The following is a 25,549-nucleotide window of genomic DNA, read 5'->3' as shown; positions in this document are numbered from 1 at the left end:
CAGTTGCCCTTGTACTTGATGCCTTTGGTGTAAGGAACTCCCAATAAGGAGATATCTAATGAAATAGATAAATACATGGATAGAGAGAGATGGATAGAGATAGACAGAGAGATAACTAAAGATGGGTATGTAATAATGTATGGAGGAAGGAAGGAAGGAAGGAAGAAAGGAAGGAAGGAAGGAAAGAAGGAAAGAAGGAAAGAGGATAAATATGGATATGCAGAGAGATGGATAGAGGCAGAGAAATAGAAAGATAGAGATGGATGGGGAGAGAGAAAGTGACGTGGTAGAACTAGAGAGATGGAGAGATAAAAAGAAAGTAGGCAGATGGACAGACAGACACAGCAGGGGAATTGCTAGAGAAGTGACTTTGAAGCCGGGGAAACCTAGGTCAGGTCCTGCCTCAGACAGGTTCTAGCTCTGAGACACGAAGAAAGTCACTTAAGCTCTCAATGTTTTAGGTGACTCTCTAAGACTATCCATCTGAGAGAAAGCCCCAGCCTGCATTCTCAGGGTGAGTTCCTTATATCATTGACATCACAGGTCCAGTCTCTACTCCCCAACCCCCACCCCCACTTAACTGTACACATGTTGTAGTAACCCAGTTCTCTGTAGTAAACTCCTTGAAGGCAGAGACTGTCTCCCTTTTGCCTTTGTGTCCCCAGTATCTGGCAGTAGGATCTGGCACATAGTAGGTGCTTAATAAATGTTTGTCAAGTTGATTTATTCTCTTGAGGATGCCAGTGCAGTGATTGAACTATCCTCACTGGATGAGAAAAGTTTTGGAGAGCTGTATGACCTTTGTTCCCACAGCTATCCCCTGGAATACTACCCATAAAGACACAAGACTTGACCTAATTACATTCACTGAGCACAAGCACACCTCTTGCTCAAAGAAGAAAAGGAGATCCAGCTCATGCTGAAAGATAATTTATTCTGTCAAAGCATTCATTAGGCAGCAGGTTGCAGGAGATGACTTAGATGATCTATCAGAGATGATAAAAAAAATCTGTTACCTTCAGCCTATGTCTGAATAGGCTGTATATGTGAATGACTCTTTGATTGGGGTTAATCTATACGTAGGTAGTACTGGAGAAGAACTCACAACCAGTCTGACCCTCAGTTCAAGGAAACTGGGGCAAAGAGGAAAAAACCAACCTTCTTGTGGCCCCTCATACCCAATTTACTCTGAAAATCCCAGGGGAGAAGCAGGGATCACCACTGAGCTTCTCATCAGGTTCAAAGGATCATGATCACCATGGTAACGCCATCTCCCAAGAAAGGGGAAGCAAGGTATTGCTCACACATAGTACAGCTTTAAATTCTTCAAACTTCATTCCAAAAAGAGGAACACTGATTTTCATCTGCTTGTGGGAAGCTGTAAATTTGACAGCGACACTAAGAAGGGTCAAAGTTACCCAACCCAAGTATTGGCCACACAGGATTTGGTGGGGTCTTCTTTATGCAGGATTTGGTATGTGCAGGTTGCCTTGTTCAGAAAGGTCAAGCAATTCTCTTCATCAAGATCTATCGGTTTAACAGCTCTGTGATAAAGACAAAAATCAATAAACATTTATTAAGCACCTTCTTATGCCAGACACTGTGTTAGATACTAGAAATGCAAAGACTTAAATAATTCTTGCCCTCAAGGAACTTAAATTCTACCAGGGATCACATACGCACACAATGACCAAGTTCCACTCAATGGCTGTTTTTTGGACCCTCCTAGCTTAGAGTGAGTCAATAGTAACTGTTTCTCTGCAAAACAACAGCCCTGAGGTTCCTGCCCTTCCCAGCATGATTTATTTATTTATTTGTTTGTTTTCTATTTAAAGGGGCCATCCCCTGGCTACTTTTTAAAGAGATCTATTCACTGAATGGGCATTACCTCACTTTAAGTGAGTACCTGAAGGCTTTTGCCTAAAAGGCCAAGGTTTCCCATTGCATCTTGGGTGGTCTCCAGTCATCCTAATGAATATCTAGTCACTGGATCCAGATGGCTGAGGAGGAGAAAGGGAGGCTGGTGACCTGCACAGCTCTCCCTCACTCAAAATAAAGTCAAGTGCAAGTCATGTCATCATTTCTCTGATGTCATGATCCTCGTTGAAAATGAAGGACAAACACAACACACACATAGACATATATACACATATGCATATATATAAACATATATACAGTGTATACAAATTATACACAAGAAGCTGGGGGGATTAGGGAACGCTTCGTGTAGGAAATGCTATTTAAATTGAGATTTTAAGGAAATTGTTTCTTCTAAGAAGCAAAGGTGGAGAGGAGTGTACCCTAGGAATAGGGTAAAGCCAGTGCAAAGATCCAGAGATGGGAGATGGAAGTCTGTATGTAAAGAAAAACAAAAAATGTCAGGTTAGCTATACTTATAGAATGTGTAGAAGAGATGAATTCGTAACACAACTGGAAAGGTAGGATAGAGCTAGGTCATGAAGGGCTTTAAATGCCAAACAGAGGAATTTTTATTTGATTCTAAAATTAAGAGAGAGCCACAGGAGTTCACTGAGTAGGGGAGTGACCAAGTCAGACCTCTTCTTTTAGTATTGACAGTTATGTGGAAAATGAACTGAAGTGGAAAGTAACCTGAACCAGGGGGATTAATGAGGAGGCTACTGTAATAGTCCAGGTGAGAGATGATGGGGCCTGGAAGTATAGAAAAGAGTTGATAGAACTCTAATTCCAATCAATCAACAAGCATTTATTAAGCTCCTACTATGTGCCAGGCACTGTGTTAAACCCTAGTGATATAAAGATAAAAATGACAAGTCCCTACCCTCAAGGAACTCACCTGTAAATATAGAAATATATAACAAATTTATGCAGGACCAACATAAGGAAGGTCTTGTGGGATGGAAAGAGAGAAGAAAGTCAGGAACAAACAGGAATTGGGTGTAATTCAGGAAGTTACAATCAGACAAAAGAAGAGATTTAAGGTGATTGAGTAAAGCAAGTCCATGGTGTGATAAGGAGAAGGTCTGCTAAGACGGCTCACAAGTTCTCTCCTAATCAGTGGAGTTCTTTGAGCAGAAGCTGGATGGCCCTTTATTAAGTTTCAACAAATAGTATGGCCCTCCTATATAATGGGCAATAGGGACATAAAGACAGAAATCCAGAACAATCTTGCCCTCAAGGTGTGTATATTCTCCTTACAGAAATAATGAAGTCAGAATGAAGAGCAAATTTAGAGAGAAATATTTTAATCCAAGAGAGAAAGAAAGAGAGGGAGAGAGATTGGGGAGAGAGAGAGAGAGAGAGAGAGAGAGGTGAGGGAGGGAGGGAGAGAAGAAATGGAAGAGGAAAGGAAAAGGCAGGAGGGAGAGTGAAAGGGAAGAGAGAAAGGGAGAGAGAGAGCAGGAAGGGGAGAAAGAGAGAAGAGAGGAGGAGGCAGAACTTGTCCAAGGGGAGGCAGTTCAAGGCAGAGGAAAGTTCCGGAATCAAGCAAGAAAACTAGCAGTTCTAAGGGCAGAGATGAAGAGAATACATTCAAGACACGAGGAACAGCCTATGAATGGAGGCAGGAAATGGGTCTGGGAGACAAGAAAACGTGATTTCACATAACTTGCTTCTTATTTCCCATTTCTCCTCCCTGCATTCACTGTCAGCCAAAACAGACTAATGGCTGTTCCCAGGAGACTTGTTCCTCTGTCTCCTGTCTCCCTACGTTCCCAAATGCTCTCTATGCCCTATGCCTGGAATATACTTCTTTTTTTTTTTTTGCTGCTCAGATTCTTAGCCTTCATTCAAAGCTAAGCATAGGTTATTGTTGTTGTTCAGTTGTTTTCATTATATCTGACTCTTCATGATCCCATTTGAGGTTTTCTTGGCAAAGATACTGGAATGGTTTTCCATTTCCTTCTCCAGCCCATTTTACAGATGAGAAAACTGAGGCAAAGAAGGTGAAGGGACTTGCCCACGGTCACATAGCTAGGAAGTGTTTGAGGCCAGATTTGAACTCAGGAAGATGAGTCGTCCTGATTCCAGCCCTGGCACTCTAAATCTATTGCCATCTCACCGCCCTAAGCTCAGGTGCTTCTTCCTCTAATTCCCAGCACCTCTACCACCTTAAATTAACTTGTATTATATTTATCCTTATTATATATAAGACATTGCCAAACAAAAAATGAGATAGTTCCTATGATCCTCTCCACTGACAAAATGTAAACTTCTTGAGGACTATTTCATTTTTTGCTTAAGGTGTCTTGTATACAAATAGACAGTTGTTGAATTTAAAGATATAAGGGAAACATCAGTTGGTCCTAAAGCAGAACTACCTCCATCAACGCACCAATATCTGGCCCCACCAAGGAGTCGCCAAGGTGACAATCAGGGGTAACTTTTGTTCACTTCCTCCAAAAGTGAAATAATCTGTACCCTAAGTAGGAGGTAGCACAAGCCTGACCCCAAGCCCAAGTGACTCAACACTTTGTGAAAAATAGTTCAACTGCTCCTCCTTTCAGATAAGTTTTATCAAAGACATACCAGCTTTATTCCTTCTGAATCCCATGACTGATTTCCTTCATGGACAGATTTACCAACACCATCAGTTAGCATCTTACCCCAGATGCACTCAGAGTTGTCTGTGCCTTCTGCCTCTACATTCAAGTGCATCTCCTTCTGACTTACTTTAACAAAAGGTCAGTGCTCACTTCTCCTAGAATCACAGACTGAGAGCCACAAGGGACTACAAATGGCAGGGTATCCTCCATTTTTGTCTTTTTATCTCCAGCACAGTACATGACTAGTGAAGAGCACTTAATAATTTTGATTGATTGGAAGCTGTTGATTCCAACCAATTCCTTTACTCTAGGCCTGTTAGGTGATGTAGTGGATACAACACAAACTTGCATTCAGGAAGACATGAGTTCAAATCCAGTCTCAGACACTTACTAGCTGTACGACTTTGTGCAAGTCACTTCGCTTCTACCTACCTCAGTTTCTTCATCTGTAAAATGGGATAATAATGCCACTTACCTCCCAGGGCTGCTGTGAGGATCAAAATGAGATAAAAATTGCAAAGGGCTTAGCATTGTGCCTTGCACATTGAGTAAGCACTATATATAAATGTTAATTATCATCATCATCATTATCAAAATGGAGATAATAACACCTACCTCCTAGAGTGATCCTGAGGATAAAATGAGATATTTGTAAAGTGCTTTGCATACATTAAAGTGCTATATAAATGTTAGCTATTATTATTTTCCATTTGAGGAAACTGAGACCCAGAGTGATTAAATGCTATATCCAGGAAAACATAGATAAAAAGTGGCAAAGTCTGGATTTGAATTCATTATACTTCCTTCTACACACATAGTCTATGCTGGAGGAGGGGGCAAGAACATTGGAGGTCTGTCCATCATGAACTTACACATTGCAGCACTGAATTCTGTCTTCATTACACTGGCACTTGTAACAATTCTTAGTTATCCATTCAGATCTGAAGGGATGCACAATTCCATCCAGAGCCTTGCACCCTAAACACAAAAGATAGTTAAAGGATCATCCTGCTGTAAGTCACCACTCATCTTACCCTACATGATCGTGGACTTCCCTTCACCACATGATCTACTGGTTTTCACTCTTTTAGTCCTCATCTCCCTCAAGAGAAGATCAAAGAATTCTATATCCTCACCCCATCTCTCCAAACCCTAACATGCCTCCATCTTAGACCTGTGTAGGACTTGACCATGTTTCCATCCATTAGCTTTTTGTTTTCAAGTGTTTAAGGTGATGTTTGTCTGCATCAGCATGGGAGCAGGGTGGTGTAATGGGACAAAGATTAGACTAATAAACAAGACCTCAGAATTGTCTCGTGGCTCTACCACAAGTCGTGTGAGCTTGGACTTGGACTAAAACCTTCCTGAGCCTCTTCCTACTGTGATACTCTAAGAGTCAGTGACTGTTGCCCATTTCAAATTGTAAGATTCGCCTGAAAGACAGAGATGGGAACTAATGAGTTACTTTGTTCTGAACCCTACGAAAGGGTTTAAAATATGAGTGGTGGTAATGACATAGGTCCTTTCTGGTGGTGATGATATAGGTTCTTATTCTTCTTTCAATCAATCAATCCATCAACAAGCATATATTAAGTACCTACTATATGTCCAGCCCACAATGTTCTTGGCACTTGCTAGGAATTGGAGATACAAACAAAAACAAAATAATCCCTGCCCTCAGCAAGCTTATATGCTACGAAGTAGAAACAATATTCAAGTAAACAAATTTCATACACAAAATATCATATTCTCTCTCTCTCTCTCTCTCTCCCTCTCTCATATGAGAATGAATGCAGATGTGCTAGAATGTTTAACTAGCCCTCCAGAAAAAAGAAAATACATATGACACACATTTAAATTTAATCTGCATTATTAAGATTGTTTTACTTACTTTCTTAAGACTAGAAAATCAACACAACAGTATATTAAACTTTGGTTTGTAGCATCTGCCAATTTCTTTTTTTTAAATTTATTTTCAGTGTTCCACAATCACTACCATACAACCTAGATTTTTTCTTTTCCTCCCTCTCCCTCCCTCCTCCCTCCTCCCCCCTCCCTCTCCAAGACGGCATACAATTTTAAATAGGTTCTACACATACATTTCTATTAAATACATTTTCACCATAGTCATGTTGTATAGAAGAATTAAAATGAATGGGAGAAATCATATAACAAACCAAAACGTAATACAAAAGAAAATGATCTGCTACAATCTGCGATTAAATTTCATAGTTCTTTCTCTGGATATATTTTGCCTTAAAAGACCATTGGGAATTTTTTAAGTCCTTGCAATGCAATGAAGTTCTAAGTCTACCAGAAAAAAAATCCTCGCACACTGTGGTTGTTGTTGTGTACAAAGTTCTCTTGGTTCTCCTCCTTTCACTTAGCATCAGCATCTGCCAATTTCTGAGATATAACTGCACATACCGAAAATGTAGTATTTAGCTGTTATGAGCTGGTATGAACTGACTCCAGCATATCCTTTTATATGTATGTTTATATGTGTGCTTGTATGTGTGTGTGTGTGTGCGTGCAACATCAACTCTAGCTTTACTCTCCCAATCCCTGTTCTAACTAACATATCACAAGTTCCCACAACTAAACTGCCTCTTTTCCCTTCAGAGTTCTAGGAGAGTTTGAATAGCTGGGGAGTAGTTTCTAGTACTCATGCTCATGCGAATCCATCAGTGGTCTTCCTTACACAATTATCAGTTTATATTCATTAGCCAGATAGACTTAACATTTTTGAAATGTCTATTTATTAAGTTGACATTGTAAGAACAGTTGGTACAAAATATCTCCTCAAAAATTCTATGACCCACTTTCCCACTAGAACATACGGTTTGTTCTAGAATGTTGCAAGGAATAGAAGCCATTTTCCCCAGCCTCTAGTTTACATACTGCTTTCTCTTCCCTATTAAGAGTCACATTTGCCCTTCTTCAGTCCTATATCTTCTTACCCATTTTCCATGATCCCTCAAAGATCATTTGCATTGGTCCAATAATCATATCTACCAGTACTTTCAGTACTTGAAGTTGTAATTTATTGGGGGCCTAGTAATTTGACCTCATCAAGGGTTGCTATGTGCTCTCTCACTCTCAAATTCCCAAATGAATCTGTGATCTCCTTTATTCAGAAGTGTCCCCCAGCAGTGAAGATTGCAAGCCATCCATTCCTGTTCATCCTATGTGAGTCTTGTCAACATTTTCCCATAAATTCATCCCCAGATGTTCACTTGATATTCTGGACTCTGGCTGATCACCTATCATCTGCATCCCTCAATCTTTCCACACAACCAGCCAATCTTTTCTTCCTATCATAGAAATGCTTGATGGCACCATTTATAACTATTGGTCAGAATTTCTCTTTAGTAATATAAAGCATTTAGTGCACATCTTGTACATAGGAAGTACTATACAAGTGTCAGCAATCATCATCATCATCATCCTTGTTGTTATTATATTGTTTCTGTTTTAGTTATTGTACTGTAACCCTCTCACACTCCTCCCTGAGCCTTTCCATTGCCTTCTGTAAGATATTCATTTTTAATTCTTCAGAGGCAGTTACATTCCATGGTGCCCTGTGTTGTAATATAACAACAATAGGATGTAGGTATTAACAAGATGAACTTTTACTTTTGCTTTCATGGGAAGCTTGGGGTCAGCTTTGCTGAAGCTTTGTAATTTCCCAAAGGCTATCCAATCAACTCTCCTCTTTGTACTCAACTCTGGGCCCAACTCATTCTCCATATACTTTCTGTCCCAGGTACACATACTAAGGATAAGCTTTATACACAGTCCATCCAAATCCACTTGGTATTTCCTGTGTAAATGGACAGGTCAAATTATTTTGAGCAATTGTAAATCTCTTCTGGGAGGCCCTAAAATGTTCTGTAGATTTAGTATAATAAGAATAATGCTATCTAAAACAAGAGCATTTAGAGTATCTCATCCAGCACACAACTTCTTGTTCTGTACCTTGTCTAATGTTTACTATTAGAGGATCCCTAACGAGGATTTCTAATATCTCTTTTGAAGAATCTTGAATGGTTTGTGGCCAAAGAATATATTAAATTGTGTTGCCTCCAGCACAGATCTTCTCAATATACACTTGAACCAATTCAGTTGTTTGGTTTTTTCTTTTCCATCTTTGTCCCTTTAGCACCATATCTACCTTTTCTACAAACACATTTGTGCTTTTGGTTTTAGGGTCCAAGTGTGGTGATTCCACTGTCCTTGGTGGAAAAAAGTTGTTGTTTTTTATAATTAACTTGGAAAATCTTATTCTTTTCTTTTTATATGTAAATCTTTTTCTATTTGTATTCTGTTTATAGTCTTTACATGTTTATCCTTGAATGTCCTCAGTTTCGGAGTTTTCTTTAAATTGGTTTTGCCCCCATTACCTCCCTTTGTTTTATGAGATAATACTGCTCATAATTATCCATTATCTTTCTTCATCAGATTTTACATACAAGCTTTTATTCTAACCAAGTGTTGTCTTTGGCAGAAATCTTCTATTTGACAAATAAATCATATAATAAATAATAGTTTGTTCATGAAGTCACTTTCCAGGTTATTTTGGTTTCCTTGTAATGATTAATTTACATTGGTCAATCATCTGGGTAAAATCACTATCAGTGTTATTTCAGTTATCCATTTCATATTTTTCTTTTCATTTTTTTCTTTCTTCTTTATCTTCCATTTCCTTCTTTATGTACTGAATTTCCCTATCTCACCCAGGCTGAAAGTACACTGGCTATTCATAAGCCCAGTTTCTCCACTGATCAACCAGCTCAGGAGGACTTGCTCCATTTCCAGAGTAGGCCCATTCAATCCTCCTTAGGCAACCTAGGGTCCCCACTCCTAGAACATCGCTATTTGGGTTCTGGAACTACCTCAGGCCCTCAATTGGCTTTAGCACTGCTGCAGTTCTGTTGATTATCTCCAGTTTATCCCTTATATAGTTTGTTTGTACACACTTGTTTACATGTGGTCTCCCCATTAGAATATGGAATCCTTGAGAGTGGGGACTGGTTTTGCCTTTTTTTGCATGCCCAGAGCTTAACACAGTGCTTGGCACATAGTAGGTATTCGATAAATTCTCTTTGATTTGATTTGACACCCACCTGAGCAGTAGACTTCTCATAAAAGTACCCACCTTTTAGTTGCATTTTATTTTCTTCACCAGTGTCATTCTAAGCTTGAGCATTCCTGACACTATTTTTTTTTTAGAATCATGAAACACTTTATTATGTCTCTCATGCTTGGAGGGTTTTCTCTTCTCACCTCTAGCCATTAGCTTCCTCAGCCTCCTTCAAGGCTCAGTTCAAATGCTACTTTCTAGAAGAGATTTTTCCCAGCATCTTCCTTCACCACCTAACTCTAGTATCTTCTCTCTGAGATTTTTGTTTAGTCATATCCAACCATTTGTGGTTCCATTTGGGGTTTTCTTTGTAAAGATACTGGGGTGGTTTGTCATTTCCTTCTCCAGCTTATTTTACACATGAGGAAACTGAGGTAGATAGGATTAAGTGACCTGCCTAGGATCACACAATTACTAAGTGTGTGAGGCCAGATTTGAACTGAGGAAGAGGAGGGTTTTTTACTCCAGGCTCACTGGTGTAATCACTGCACCACCTTACTGCTCCTCCTTCTAAGGTTACTTTTGCATGTATTCTTTATGGTTTTCCTTATGTTCTCTCCCCTATTAGAATATGAGCTCATTAAGGACAGAGACCATGTTTTTGCTTTTTTTGTATCCCCAAAACTGTACCTGGAACAGAGTTAAGTGTGTAACAAAAAGCTGTTAATTGTTGACTGATTTCTATGATTTTCCTTTGCTGTGGTCTCCTATATGTATTTTCTTTCAATCTAAGTTGATTAATTAGTTCCATATCTATGCATTTAGACAATTCCCACTTTTCATTATACTATTGTTTTTCTTTGGGGTTTCAGAATTTCATCCTTCAAGAGACAAGGAACTCTCTAGGCCAAAATGTCTATAAATAGCTCTACCATGACACATAATTCTTCCTCCAAATCCTCTGACATCTATTCTCCCCAAATTAAAGGTATAGTTCAAGTTTTTCTCTTCCCTGTCAAAAATTTAAAGATAGAGGTCACTTTCCACCTCATCATTTTAATCCAAGCAACCAGTTGTTCCTTGTTGATAAAGAATCTGATCTAAAATATTATCTTCATTGATTCTCCTTTTTTTTTGAAAAATACTATCATTAAGGCAAGTCAAGGAATTATTAATTGTTCTGCTTTTGGCAGAAGGAGAGCTCCAAAAAATGTGCAGATCGTTGACATCATCTGTCACTATTGTCTAGTGCTGTTATGCCAGGGCTCATGATGCACTTAATAAAGGTTTGTGGCTTGATCATGGTCAATTTCCTGAACTGCTCATCTATTTCTTCTTTCTGTCCCGGTAGTCTGTAGTATAATTCATTCAAGGATAATATATTTCTGTTTTTGTCTTTCCTGATCTTCATCCTAAAGTTCTCATTAGGTTGCCACCATCCAAAATTTCTGAATTTCCTCCTTGAGGATATCTCCTTAATATGAAATGCTCATTTAAACCTTCCCTAACTTTTATCTATTCTGTTCCTTTTGAAAAAGGTATACCTTTTCAGATTTGCTTCCCAGGTGTGTTCTCATCCCACTAAGTTTTAATCTAGTCAGTGAGAATTTATTAAGCACCTACTATTCACCAATTACTGTACTAAGTATTGGCAATACAGAAGACAAAAAATAAATAAAACTCTTCCTGTTCTTAAGAAGCTCACAGTCTAAAGAGGGAGAATGTTTCCATGTTGTTCAAACAGCTATGTACAAACAAGATATGTACAAGATAAACCGAAGGTAATCAAAAGAGGAAAACATAATCATTACTGAGGACCTATTAAGTCAAATGTAAATTACTGAATTAGGATCTCTTGGTCACCTTGTTCATCTGCATATTTTATTCAATTGTGTCTATCTGAGGCCATGTGGTTCTTTTCTTGTTTCTGTCTCTTGTGAATTTCTGAATGCCTCTGATTTTCCTCTTCTTAAGTTATGACTGTTCTTTATGGTAACTAGCTTGGTGGATATGTACTGAGAAAACTGTGGGAATTGTCTCAACCAAAATGACTCCACTTTGTAAAATTGACTCCATTTTGAGACTTTTTATTTCCTATAAATTTCACCTGCTTGCTAATCAGGAATTGAGTGACATATTATTTCACATCCTGGAAAGTCCACCTGCTCGTTCTCCACCATCTCAATTCCTCAAACTCCTCAAGTCCCCCTTCTAACTTAGAAAGTCCCTAATCTTTCTTCCAACTAGAAATCAGGTTGCCTAATCTTGTATCCTGCTTGACATCCTGTTAATTGTTTACTTTTAATATATAAAAATTTATCTTCCCCTGTTTTTGAGATCTTGTGCCAAGCTGAGGAGGCCTGATCCCAAACTATTATACAATGGACGTGCTTTGCTTAATAAATTGATACACGTGGAAGCTTGAACCTTTATTTCCTTGGTTATTACAGATTTTACCTGTCATAGTTTTTGGCAAAATCAGCCAGGATGAGTAAGGATTCCAAAAGAAAGCCTTTATAAAAAACTGCCTTGAGCAGTCTGGACATTTCTGAGGGATTTTTTCCAAGGAAGAGTGTCCCCAGAGGTCGAATTCCCCTCAATCTCAATTTCTTTCTGAGCAAAGGTAAGCCCCCATGTTGTTGGGGCCAGGAACCCTTTTAAAGGGAGGTCCCTTTAAGGAAATAGGTTAAGGTAAACTTCCTAGACCTAGGAGATATCCCCTTAGGGAAATAAACTAGGGTAAGTCTCTATACTGTTGGAGAAGTTCCCTTGAGGGAAATTATAGGATCTCAGAGTAGCATCAAAATGGGAATCTGATTGGAAAATTTTCTTTTATTCTGGGACCAAGTGAAGACCACACTAGTTAAAACTGATGTTACAGGGCAGCTAGATGGTGCAGTAAATAGAGCACCTATCCTGGAGTCAGGAGGACTGGAGTTTAAATCCAGCCTCAGATATTTAACACTTACTAACTATGTGACCTTGGGCAAGTCACTTAAACTTAATTGCCTTGCCTCCCCACCTTAAAAAAAAAAGCAACAACTGGACATTAAACAAACTCAGAGTGTTCTAAAATATATAAACATAAAAGTGGATCCCAAATTTGGCCTGGAAAAAGAACTTTTAATTACAACAGATTAAGGGCCCTGAGATTAGATTTTCAGCAGGAGATAAGGAGGTTAGTAAGTAAAAACTCTTATTATTTTGTCCATGCTTTTGTTCCTTTGTAAAATGGTCAGAAAAAATCTTTGTCTTGAATCATGTTTAATGTTATTTGTGGATCCTCCTATTTTGAAACATTTCTGAAGAGGAAAGGCAACTAGCCATAACGATTGCTGTAGAAAAGGGCTGCCAAAGAGTTTAGAAAGATTGGATAGAAAGTTTAATGAAGTTTCATAGTTTCATACTTGAAGTAATTATCCCAGCTTTCTATAATTTTATGCTAAGCTCTCTGTCCAAGTAAGCAGAACTAATTCCCACTTTAGGCTTTTAGCAGGAGATTAAGTTAAAAAGAAAAAAAAAACCTTCCAAGATAGTTTCTCTTTGTCATTTCAACCCTAGGCTGGGAGTTACAGAAATTAAAGTTAGATAACCAAAGAAAGAAAAGTTTTCTCCTGGTTGGAAGGAATTTTTGGCATTATAAATAAATTAGGGATGAAATTTATACCTTTAAGTAATGCCTTTACTGTAAATTTCCAAATTATGGAAGCTGCTAAAAACATCTTAGTAAATTTTGAAGGTTTGCAGATTAAGTTTAAGCACTTTTCTCCACTTCATTGAGGAAAGAATTTGGAGTTGGGAAAGAGATCTGAAATGAGATAGTTCCTTTGGGATAAGTAGATTTGAGGCAGGTATTGAATAAGGAATTGATCCCTTTCTCTTTGTCTTATCTGATAAAGCACTTAACAGAAGCTTAACAAATGCTATAATGTCTTAGTGAGTTTTGGGGTATTACTATATAGAATTTGTTTCAAGGAGAAAAAAAAAATGAGACTTTGAAAGTGAAAGTTACAGAGATTTACCACCCTTTCCCTGGATATTGAAAGCTATTATTTTGTGGAATAAAGGAAAGCAGTTTCACTGATTTAGAGAAAAAGGGAGGGAAATGAGCGTGCTGTACTTAATGCTTTCTTGACAAAGAAAAGAGGAAAAACTTGTTTAGATCAGGAAACAGCTTAACAATAAACAAAATTTAATTAGAAGCCTATGAGGAGGAACCACCAAACTATACCCCCAGCCATGTAGGACCACCTGCCCCACGTTCAATGTTGCCTGGCCCCACATCCTGTTATGAATAGCTGGGATAGACATTAAAGAGGAGGAAAAATGGCAGTGGGAGGATTCCAGAAACTAGGAATGTCTTTGGGGAAGCCTTAAGTCAAATTTTCAAAGCCTTTTATAACAGAATTAATTGTCTAAGTAAATTAGAAAGCAAGGTCACCAAAGAATATTAGAAAGAAACCATGCATTTGTAAGCTCTTAGAAACCCCAAAGGTAACAGTATTTTAATTAATTTGGGGTTCCTTAAATTTTTGTGCTAAATTACAAAAGAGAAATATGAGTGAAGATTAGTTATTTAAATAATCTGGTATGCAATTAGAAAATACAGTACTCAGTCCCTGAAAGATCATTCTAAGAATGTCTTCTAATCTTATGAAATCTCTCACGCTCCAAAGTAAGGGTGCTACTTGGAGTCTCTCCTCACTTTTCTCTGTAACTGAAACTGAAAAGCTTCAGGGAAAGGTGAGAGGATGAGGCTAGGTGATTAACACAAAGTGAAATGATTTTGCTTTGGGGATAAAAGTAACTTCTAAGAAGTTTATGAAAAAGTAAAGTGCTACTATGCACCTTTGAAAATGAGCTAGTTGTTAACTCTGGAATCTAAGTCTTAAATGCAGGTAACTAATAGCCCTGGAAAACTAAGGTTTTGATTTTGAGGTAGGAAATTCATATTTGATTTGGTTGAAACTTGTCCTGTAACTAAATTATGATATGGGGAAATGTGTTCTCTTATCGATTGTGGCATCAAATACAAAATAAAAAGTGGAAAAATGAATGGACCAGAGAAACCTAGTTATACCCTGGTCTTGCAAATTTGTTATCTGTGTGAGCTTAAGCAAGTAATTTTACCTTTGCTTGTCTCTGTTTCCTAATTTATAAAGGGATAGGATTAGCACCCAGCTCCCCGCTTTAGTCATTGTGATGACTAAGTGATATAATGATTATAAAGTGCTTGACACAGAATCTGACATATGGTAAGCACTATATAAATGCTGACTGCTGCTATTATTTTTTTAATTGAATGAAATTGCTACATGCTGGATAACTCTATAGCAAGTTTCAAAAGTGATTAGTATAAAATGCCAAAGGTGATAAAATGAATGATTTTCCATGTAAGACAATTTGGTAATAAATTTGACTGAACTGATGTTATCTAAAAAAGTTTTTCATGTTTGAAATATGTAATTATTGTGTTTCCAAAATTTTTTCTTATATTGTGAAATTTGAGAAAACATTGTTAGAAATGCTGTTAGATGAATAAGTTCTCTTTTAATTTGATACTGTTAGATTACAAATTGAGTTGTTAAAGAGTGTGATTTTAAAAACAGATATTTCAAAACTTAAACATTTGATGGGGCATATTTTATCTTAAAACAGATAATAATAATTAATAATAATGTTAGGGGGGAAAGTTGTACAGACTTTTCAGGATATTCTTATCTGTGAGGTCCCTTGAGACATTTTATTCAGTCTGGTTCATAACAATGCTTCAGTCCTGCCGATACATGTCGTAAAGTTCTAAAGTACAAAATTTTGAAAACCTACAACCAAGAAAACAGGATACCCTTTCCTATATTGTATCAAAACGAGAGAATTTACAAATCTGTTTTAATAACGAGTAAGTTTTCATCTGAATTTGTTTGGCTATCACATGTAAAATTATGAATTTTATCTGAATATAATGAAGTTATATATTTGAGCCAACTTGATATTGGTGAGTTTTGGATTCCAGGATTTTAAGAAAGAGTCTTTGAATCTGAGGTCTGTTGTTGCTAAGTGAGTTTTGGGTTAACTATCATGTATTCACTGTGTCTATAATTTAAAGACCTCCAGAATGTGATTATTTTCTACTTATAAGTGAAGGATAAGTGAAATGCAAGTATTAGACAAACATGAGAAAACTAATAATATTCCAAACCCTAAGCTGTGATTAGTGAAATTTTTCTATTTGAGGTAAAAAACTCTTAGGACTATAAGTGGATATTATTTTAAATTTTGATGGTTTTGAAGGTTATCTGAAATGTCATGAAGGTAATAATTCACTATGCAAGAAGACAATAGAATTTGCCACTCTGAGAACTGCTATAGTTTGTCCTTAGAAAATGTTTAGGAGATGACCTTGGCATGGCCTAAAATAGGATCCTTTTGACTCATTTTCCCCATGATACTATTTCTTTCTGAACAAAAAATTTTCCCACTAGTTAGTTCTGAGCCTGGTTTTGATACTCTGGGAATAATGTGGAGTTTTCTTATGTGACTGGCTGTTAAATACTACTTGTACTTGGAATGAAACAGAGCTAAGGGAGTTTCTCCCCCATTTTGATATATGGTAGCTGAGAATATTAAGATTGACCCTGTATTATTTTCTTATTGCTCCTATTTACAATCAATTGGTTTTGTCTTGTATGTGTATACATTCTTTGTCTCTGAACCTGCTTCATAGTTCAACTGAACTGTGATGGGTTGAATCTAAAAATCTGACTCTCCTGCCTCAAGGAATTTAACTTGTCTGAAGGAATGTGTGAGAAAGCAAGGGAGTTTGAGCCTGATATCTTTACTCTACCAAGCTATCCTTCAAGAACATCTGATCTACTTCCAAAAATCTGGACTGCTATCTTCTAGCTTGACTTAAAATGAAACTCTTCTTTATCTCATGAGAGAAGAAAGGGGAATGGTGTCTTTGTTAGACTTTTACCAAACTCTCAACCAATTATGTTGTTCCCTATGCTTCAGCTTTGCCACCAGTTATGGTGTCCTTAATCCCAATATGTCATCTACTCAATTCTGTTCTTTGTTTTGTGCTACCCTAAATATGTAAAAAACGGAAACAGTTCATCTGCTCAAGGTCTTTGGCATTAATGGAGGCAAGTCACTGATCCATTTATTGACAGGTAGCATGCTCTTGATAATAAATGTTACCTTGCTCAGAGATCTTCTTCATTTTTCCTTTCTGTTAAATTTCAATGGCAGCACAGGTCAGTCTGTGCCTTGAGGAAACAGTCATGCCTTTGTTTTAACTATGTTCCTTGTTTCTCTTTTCATAGAAAATTTCTATAAACATCTATAAACTATAAAAGTTTTGTTGTTGAAATATTGTCTCAATTGATAGATTAATGCTGAAATATTTGAGTTCATATAATGTAAGTTGGCAATTAGAATTAGATAAAGTAATAAGACAAATATGTAATATAAAAGTTTTCCAAATTAAATGCAATAGTAAATTTTTAGAAAGCAACATAATTATCCTAAGAACTAGGATGTGTATGTGTATGTGTATGTGTATGTGTATGTGTATGTGTATGTGTGTGTGTGTATACACATATATAATTGGTTTCCAAAAGTTTCTAGTGGAAATTCAGGCTTTTGAGTATATTTTAGTAACAAGTTCTGAAAATTGGATTAAGAATTTTACATATAAAATTGCATTGATAATTGTAAAGAAAGTGCAATTATTTTCCCATTTTAAAGTATCTATCTAATGATTTTAAAAGACAGAAGGGCTCATTTTGCAAATCAGATGCTCATGAATTATTTTTTAAAGATTTCATGTTGGGTATCAGATTTAGGTAAAGAAAGAAACAGTTTAAGTGGTAGGTAAAAACTGAAATTCTTTTCAGATGAATTATGAGTTCTTAATTTGATGTTCTTCTTATAGCTCTGTAATTATTAGGATCAGAACAATAAGGCTTGAGCTGATTTTCATCATATGAACTAGTTATTGAAAAATCAGATTGAAGAGATTGTACTAAAATATAGTAAATATTGTCACTAGCAGATTTTGCAGAATTATCTAGGAATTTCTATAAGTGACTAAGAACTAGTGAAACAGAGCCCCCTTCAGAGCTGTCCTGAGAATGAGGCCTATTCCAATATGTTCAAGAGGAGATATTTCCAGAGACCGGACAACTACATTGGACATCTTGGACTCAAGATGAAATGACTAAATGGACATTGGGAGTGGGTTACTAAGATGCAAAGAGAGCTGATGTTATTTAATACTGGTGACTTTCACTGTATAGCTTTGACCCTTTGTTTCAGGGTGTTTATGCTTCTTGACTTTTCTTGGTTAGTTTGGTGACATGTATATCTCCTCTATCAAAGTTAGTCCATTGTGAGCCCTCTAAGTAGTTTGGTCTGTAGCCTGACTTAGTTCGCTGATACAACTTACTTAACAAGATTTGTCTCCATAGGAGATGTCATCATTCTTACTCTTAGACATTGTATCAGCCATGTACTAAGCACTAATGTACTAGCATTGTACTAAGCTATGCAAGAAGATGCTTGCATTTTCATGGTATATAATGTTGATAATAAGCATGAGCACATTAAAACCTTTATAGATTTTACTTTTAAATAAATGACCCAGCCCTGTCCCCCATGAATCAAAGGTAGAATTAAGAGAATTATGGGAATCATGTGAATCAAACTGACACCATCTTGTAAAATTGATTCCTTTTGAGACTTAAGTTTCATATTCCTGTAAATTCCACCTGCTTGCTAATTGTGGGAATGGAGTGACACAGTGTTTCACATCCTGAAAAATCCACCTGCTCGTTCTCCCCACTCCCAATTCCTCAAACTCTACAAATCCCTCTCCCAGCTCAGAAAGTCCCTAATCTTTCCTCCAAAGAGTAGCAACCCACTTCATCCTGACTCAGGCCAGGTCTTTAATCACTTCACCATGCTGCTTTTCAACCAGATCCATATCCTTCCTAATGTGGCACCTAGCACTAAATGTGAGGCTCTAGATTAAGGATTCTGAACCTGGGAGTCAGGAATTCATTTTTTAAAAATATGTTGATAACTCTATCTTGATATCATTGGTTTCATATGTATTTTATTTTGGGCATTTGAGAATCTTTTTTTTGAGAAGGGTTCTGAAGGCTACACCAGATTGCCAAAGAGATCCATGAGACAAAAATGATTAAGAATTCCTATTCTAGATGTACTTGGACCAGGATGTGGAATGAAATATTTTTATAATAATTAGCTCATTTTAAGTCTTATGGAAATACAATGCATGCTCTGGTCCATGGGATTTCCTACTCTCCTGCTTTATGGAGATATATTTAAGAAGACCTAAATGCATATTTTACCTCAGACACTTACTAACTGCGTAACCTTGGGCAAGCCAGTGTACGCCTATTTGTTTCAGTTTCCTTATCTGTAAAATACGGATAATAAAAATAATACATCCCAGGTTTGTTGTGATGATGAAATTAACTAATATGTGAAAAGCGGTTAGTACAGTAGTCACTCAATAAACATTTGTTTCCTTCTATTCTTTACTTTCCATAAAAATGGTCTGAAACAGGGTAAGGAAGTTGACATACCTCTATACCATTCGCTCCAGATTCCAAGGAATGGATTCTTCCTCCTAATTTTTCTCACTCTCTCTGATGTTTCTTCTGTGGCTACAAAATAGCATTGTGCCTGACACCATGATACAAAAAGGATACAGGAAAGCAAGAAGCCCAGGAAATACTTCTGCAAAAACAGTAACAACACACAGGGTTTACTGTTATTACCATACAGGATGTTGTAGGGGAAAGTGCCCTGAATGTGGGGTCAGAAGATCCAGATACCATTCGGGGCTTTGCCTCTTACTGTGTAACCTTGATTGGGCAAGTCATCTCACCTCTCGGAGGCTCCGTTTACTCATCTGAAAAATGGGGATTAAAATGTCTGCACCACCTTCTTCACAGAGTTTTTGTGAGAGAAAACCTTAAAGTGTTGTCATCAGCATTTAACAAATACGTCTTCTAAGATGGGAATCCCATGTGTGTGCAAGCTATATGTTTAAGTTAACCTCTTTCTTTCTGATGATTGTCAGCTTCTGACAGTTATACAAATTGCAGTTGACTAAGCTGAGAAAAAATCCAGTCATCTAACTAAGAAAGAGCCTCCCACAAAGCATTTCCATTAAGTTTTTCGTAAAATGTATTGATGTTCCATGGAACACTACAATTATTTCTACATTTATTATGAGATAAAGGATGGGTAATTCTTTGTAGCAAATTTCTGTGGTAAAGGTCATATGTGCAAAATATATATAGATATATAAGAACATAAGCCATTCCCCTATAAATTGATGATCAAAGAATATGAATAGGTTGTTCTCAAAAAAGAAAGTCAAGCTATAATAAACACGTGAAATGCTGCCTCATAACAAAGAGGTGAAACACACAGTCCCATATTGTGCATACAATACTATCAAACAGGACAAGAATCTGATAAAATGTAATTGGAAAATATTTTTAAAAGTAAATTAAATTATAACAAAACATAGATAATTTTAGTATGTAATTTTGCAAATCTTTGTGTGTATATCTTCACATACAGTTCAGTAGTCTCTGTTTCTACCTGAGTTTAACACCTTGCTTCAAATGATAGTGAACTGTCAATAAATATATATGAAGTACCAACTGTATGCCAGACACTGTGCTGAGCACAGAAGATAACCACACCAAAAAAAAAAAAAAAAAAGACAAAAGGCGTCCTCTGCCTGCAAATCTAATAAATTAATAAGAAAGTTAAGAATTGAAGCAACTCTAAGGTTCTGGCTCACACCTCTCAGATAGACAAAGATGACCAAAAAGGAAAGTGACGTTTGATGGAGAGGCAGTGGAAGGTAAAGTGCAGGAATGAGCTGTTGGTGGAGTCAAACATTCCCGTCCAACATTCTGGAAAGTGCTTTGGAACAAAACCAAAAACAAAAGAGTTACTTTGGAAAAAAGCACATGTACAAATGTTTGACCCAATGATACCATTACTACATCTATTTCTCAAAAAACATTAAAAGCAAGGAAAAGATTCAAGTAAATATTTATAATATCTATTGTAATATTTATTATATCTATTTTTTCATAAAGAAGAACTGCAAACACAATGTATACCCATAAATTGACAAATGGCTGAATAAACTGTGGTATGTATACTTTGTACGTTACTACACCACAAGAAATGATGAACCTGGGAAGACCTGAATGAATTAATGCAGAAGGAAGTGAACAGAACAAGGAGCACAAGTTTTTACAAAGGGGTACCACAACATTGAAAAAGAACAGCTGTGAGAAAGCTTTGATCAATGCAATGATTACTTAGAACTCCAGAAAACTGATGACAAAGCATGTTTTCCACTTCCTGGCTGAATGGTAATATACCGCAACTACAGAATGAAGCTGACACTTTCAGACATAACCAACCTGTGACTTTATTTGTTTGATTATATTTTTATGCTGCCAGAGAGAACTTTAATGGGAGAGGAGGAAAGGAAAGAAGGATGGAAAGAAGTAGAAATAATAGTGATACCAAAAGAAAAAGGAAAGAGTGACAATGAAACATATTTAAAATACACAGAAAAAAACAGGAACACAATAAGCAGTCAATATGAGTCCTTTTGCTCTAAATTTAATACTTTTTTAAGAAAACAAGCTGTACATAATACAATCCATGGTTTGTTGATGTTCATCAAGTTCATAACAATTTGTTACAATACAAAACAATAAAGAAACATGAGTTATTATCCTTATAGTGGAAATTATTTCTCATTAGTGGCTTTGTGGGGAGGGGATTGATATATAATGCTATCATAGATAGAAGATTAGCCTCCATGTCAAAAGAGAACTGGGTTTAAATTCCACTTCCAATATTTGCTAGTTGTGTAACCATAGGTAAACCACTTTTTCTGTCAGTCTTGGCATTATCATCTATAAAATAGGAATAATAATAATGATTATACTTATCACCCAGATCTATTGTAATTGTCACATGGAAAGGGAATTAGATTTGGACTCAAAAGCATAACTAGAAGCAATGGATACAAAATGTGGAAAGAGAGATTTAGGTTTGAAGCAAGAAAGATATAATAACAGGGAGAACTCCTGTAATTGTCAATTGTCAATTGAGAAAATGTATGTCAGACATAATGAACTCAATGACCTCAAAACTCCCCAGAGTGGTCAGAACCACACTAAAATATAATTGCAATGTGTTTATCAACACCACTACCAATATAATACAGTCTAGATAATATTGATTTGTGGTTTTCTAAGTCAATATGTGGTCTGCAGAGATCCACTTCTATTTGAGTTTGACATCACTGATATGTGATGGGTTAATGGAGGAGCTCCCCCAATCATTTTGATGAGCTTAAAGGATAGGGTGTTGAGCCTTCGTTTGGGACTTTTGAAATCATTCACCTGTGGATGATATAGATATATGCAATGGCTCATTGTTGAAAGGATGGAAGATGTTTTCTGAAAAGTGTCTTGGTGGCTCAGGTTGTTCCCACTATGACGTGGTGAGTTTGAAACTTTTAATCTCCAGAATGAAGGATGTTATGGTGGGGGATGCCCCTGAGATGAATTGATTTGCTCAGACTCTTGGGAGGACAGACTCCTCTGTTGGGAGGAACTATCCTTCATAATGGGGCAGCTAGATGGCCCAGTGGTAGCACAGAGCACTGGGCCTAGAGTCAGGAAGACTCATCTTCATGAGTTCAAATTTGGCTTTAGACACTTACTAGCTGTGTAACCTTGGGCAAGTCACTTCACCCCATTTGCCTCAGTCTGTCATCTATAAAATGAATTGGAGAAGGAAATGGCAAACGATTCTAGTGTCTTTGAGGAGAAAACACCAAATGGGGTCATAAAGATTGACATGACTAAAATGTCTGTACAACAACAACATCCTTCATAACGGCCTTCCAATAAAATAGAATCTTTCTCAATACTTCCGTTTTTCTTGCCTTTTTCCTTTAGTTTTTCTTCCTCAAAGACCCTGAGAGTATTGCATGTGGGTAGAGGAGTGAAGGGGAAGTGGCCTGGCTTTACTTTCCAAAAACATGTTTCACAGGCTTCAGATCTCCAAGAGAGATCTATGAACTAAATATTATCTCTGTTTTAAAAATTGTGAGGTTAAGATCATAGTGGTTGCATGACTTGTCATAACCCACCAAATATAGCAGAGGTGAGATGAGAACCTGCTGCTTGTGAAGCCCAGCCCAACTTTTATGTGAGCAGATACCCGAAGACCTCCAGTGATGAGAAACTCTTTCCCTTCTAAGAAAGCCACTTCTGAAGAGCTCTCCCTGTTATTATATCTTTCTGGCTTCAAACCTAAATCTATCTTTCCACAGTTTGTATCCATTGCTTCTGGTTCTGCTTCGGGGTCCAAATCTAATCCCCTTTCCATATGACAGCTATTCAAATATTTGAAGATAACCACCATGTTCCTCTACCGTACCCTCTCCTTGCTCAGTGGAAAATCCTCAATAATTTACAATCCCTCTCCATCTTGCCCCACTCCCCTCCATATACTTAAGCATTTCAACTCCTTCCTAAACTGTGGCATCCAGAATTAAACTCCAAGATGTAACCCAACCAATGTGGAGAATATTGTGATGGTCACCTCCTTATTCCTGGAAATTTTGTCTCAAGTAAAATGGAAAAGTAAGATTCTCTTTTCCAAAGTCACACAACTTCTCTTGTTTTGAACCTTATGATTCTATTGAAACCCCTCTTTATTAGTAACAGCATCAACAACAACCACAAGGAATCACATTTATGTTTCTCTTTGATGTCTGTGAAGTCCTTTCTTTGTAGTAACTTGGCAAAATAGATGACACAAATGTTATAATTCCCATTTTACAGAGGAGAAAACTAAGGCCCAGAGAAACTGGGTGAGTTGTCTATGGGATAATAACAAGAATTTGCCCTCAGGTCTCCTGCATCCAAGTTCAGCTGTCATGTTGTCATGATGACTCCCATTGAGCTTAATATCTAACTTCCTCTCCTGAGACAGAGGAGAAAAACACACACAAAGTTCACAAAGAACAGAATGATTTTCTACATGAACAAGGAAACACAAATGACACCTTATGCCTAAGTAGACTGCACAAAATGACTTACCATTGTGCTTAATGAAGGCTGACTTTCACAGAACAGGTGTTCCCCAGGGAGTCCAGCCCTGCAGAGAGTTGAGTCAATAATGTATTGTATAATGGGAGAGACACAGTAGTCACGAGACCAGCAGCAATCTAAAACATATTAGGAAATATAAACCATGCTTAGACAGTCCCAGGAGGCCTGTGACCAACCAAATAAATGACTGGAGAAGGAAGGATGAAAGGCCTTGATTGTTGCAGAAATCTTACAAGCTATTATCTTTATGAGAAAAATGCAATGTTCTCGTCTCCTTCCACTGGCACTCTTCCCAGTGCGCTCTGACTCAGAGAGTATGTCTCAATAGTTCATTTTCAGAAATGTTATATATTATCATTTCAGTCCACTGAAAGTAAACAAGGTAAAATCAAGAGACTATCCCCTTAATATTATCCCTTCTTTCTGTTGCTCATCTCCAAATTACCCTGGATAGATAGAGAGATAGCTAGAGATGGAGATACGTGTGTGTGCTTAATGTGTGTATTTATGTATGTATGTATATGTAGTATGTATGTGTATATATACACACAATACATACAAATGAATATATATATATATGGTTGTTATCCTTCATTCTTGAAGAAGACCAAAATGGCATCACTGTTTTAGAATCAAGTTACAGTGCATCCAACTATGGCTGGTATATCGCCAAGGCAATACCATAGAAGGAGCAATGAATATGCTGGCATATTTCCAGATTTGAATCACTAGGTATAACAAACTCTCTTCACTGAAGACAGAACCAAGACATTTATTCAAACACCAAAAAGCCAAATCCAGCATAGTAACCAAGAAGTCTATAAGCATTATCAGGCCTTCCACAAACTAACTTCCTTAAGCAAAATCACTCTCTTTCTCACTCACAGTTAGCTGTTTGCTTCCCCTCTCTTTCCCAGTTCTGTCTGCTCTATCTCACTTCCTCTCAGCTCTGCTCTGTCCTTCCTACTCTACCCATTCAGCATTCTCCTCCAACCACAAGCTTCATGTGACAAAAACTCATTTGATTTAGGCTTCCATGTAACTTAAGCAGGTCACATAGGCTTATTAATAGATGGGAAAGAACTTCCCATTACATTAACAACACAGCTGATCAGACCAATACAAGGTCAGCATGCTCTACCGCAGGTTGAGCACAAATAGTCCCTGTGAACATTTGGGGGGGGGTTCTCTAAATTTGTGCATCTCACATTTCTTTTGAACTACTTTAATTTTGCTTTGGTCATGAAGCACAGCACCCTTTCTGAGGAAAGTACATCATGCAGAGGGGTCCAGTACCAGCATCTGCCATGTCACATAATCAATTCTGAAGTTCTTAACAGAGACTTGGACAGTGTCCTTGTATCACTTCCTCTGACCGTCATGATGCAATAAGACATAGTGGTTGGATGTACCTTGCAGAAAACATTCGCATTTAATAGACTATGTTATTGTAAGGAGAAGAGACAGATAGGATGTGAGAGTAATGAAGGCAATGTGTGGCATAGATCATCTCCAAGCTAAATATTCACATTCAAAAGAAGCAGTGGTGTGAAAGGCAACATGAACACCATAAGAATCAGTGTCAATAGATTAGCATGTTTCTTTGAGTGGGAACAATTTGTTGCTAACATGGAGGGAAAGTTGAGCCAACACATAGTTGGCAACAGTGGAGCAGAAAAGGAGAGGAGAGGGAAGCTTTCAGAGATTTGGTGTACAGCACTGAATTTGCTCATCTGGGT

At 37.2% G+C, this 25,549-nt stretch overlaps 1 pseudogene; it reads right to left on the bottom strand.

Moving 5' to 3' along the window:
* Positions 1–1,299: 1,299 nt before the first annotated feature.
* On the bottom strand, positions 1,300–23,920 carry LOC140517355 (beta-microseminoprotein-like; annotated as a pseudogene).
* Between the last annotated feature and the right edge of the window lie 1,629 nt (positions 23,921–25,549).

The sequence above is a fragment of the Notamacropus eugenii genome, chromosome 1 (assembly GCF_028372415.1).
Source record: "Notamacropus eugenii isolate mMacEug1 chromosome 1, mMacEug1.pri_v2, whole genome shotgun sequence".
In the NCBI taxonomy this organism is placed as follows: domain Eukaryota; kingdom Metazoa; phylum Chordata; class Mammalia; order Diprotodontia; family Macropodidae; genus Notamacropus; species Notamacropus eugenii.
The sequence above is the reverse complement of the archived record's forward strand: the minus strand, read 5'-3'. Positions and strand labels throughout refer to the sequence as shown.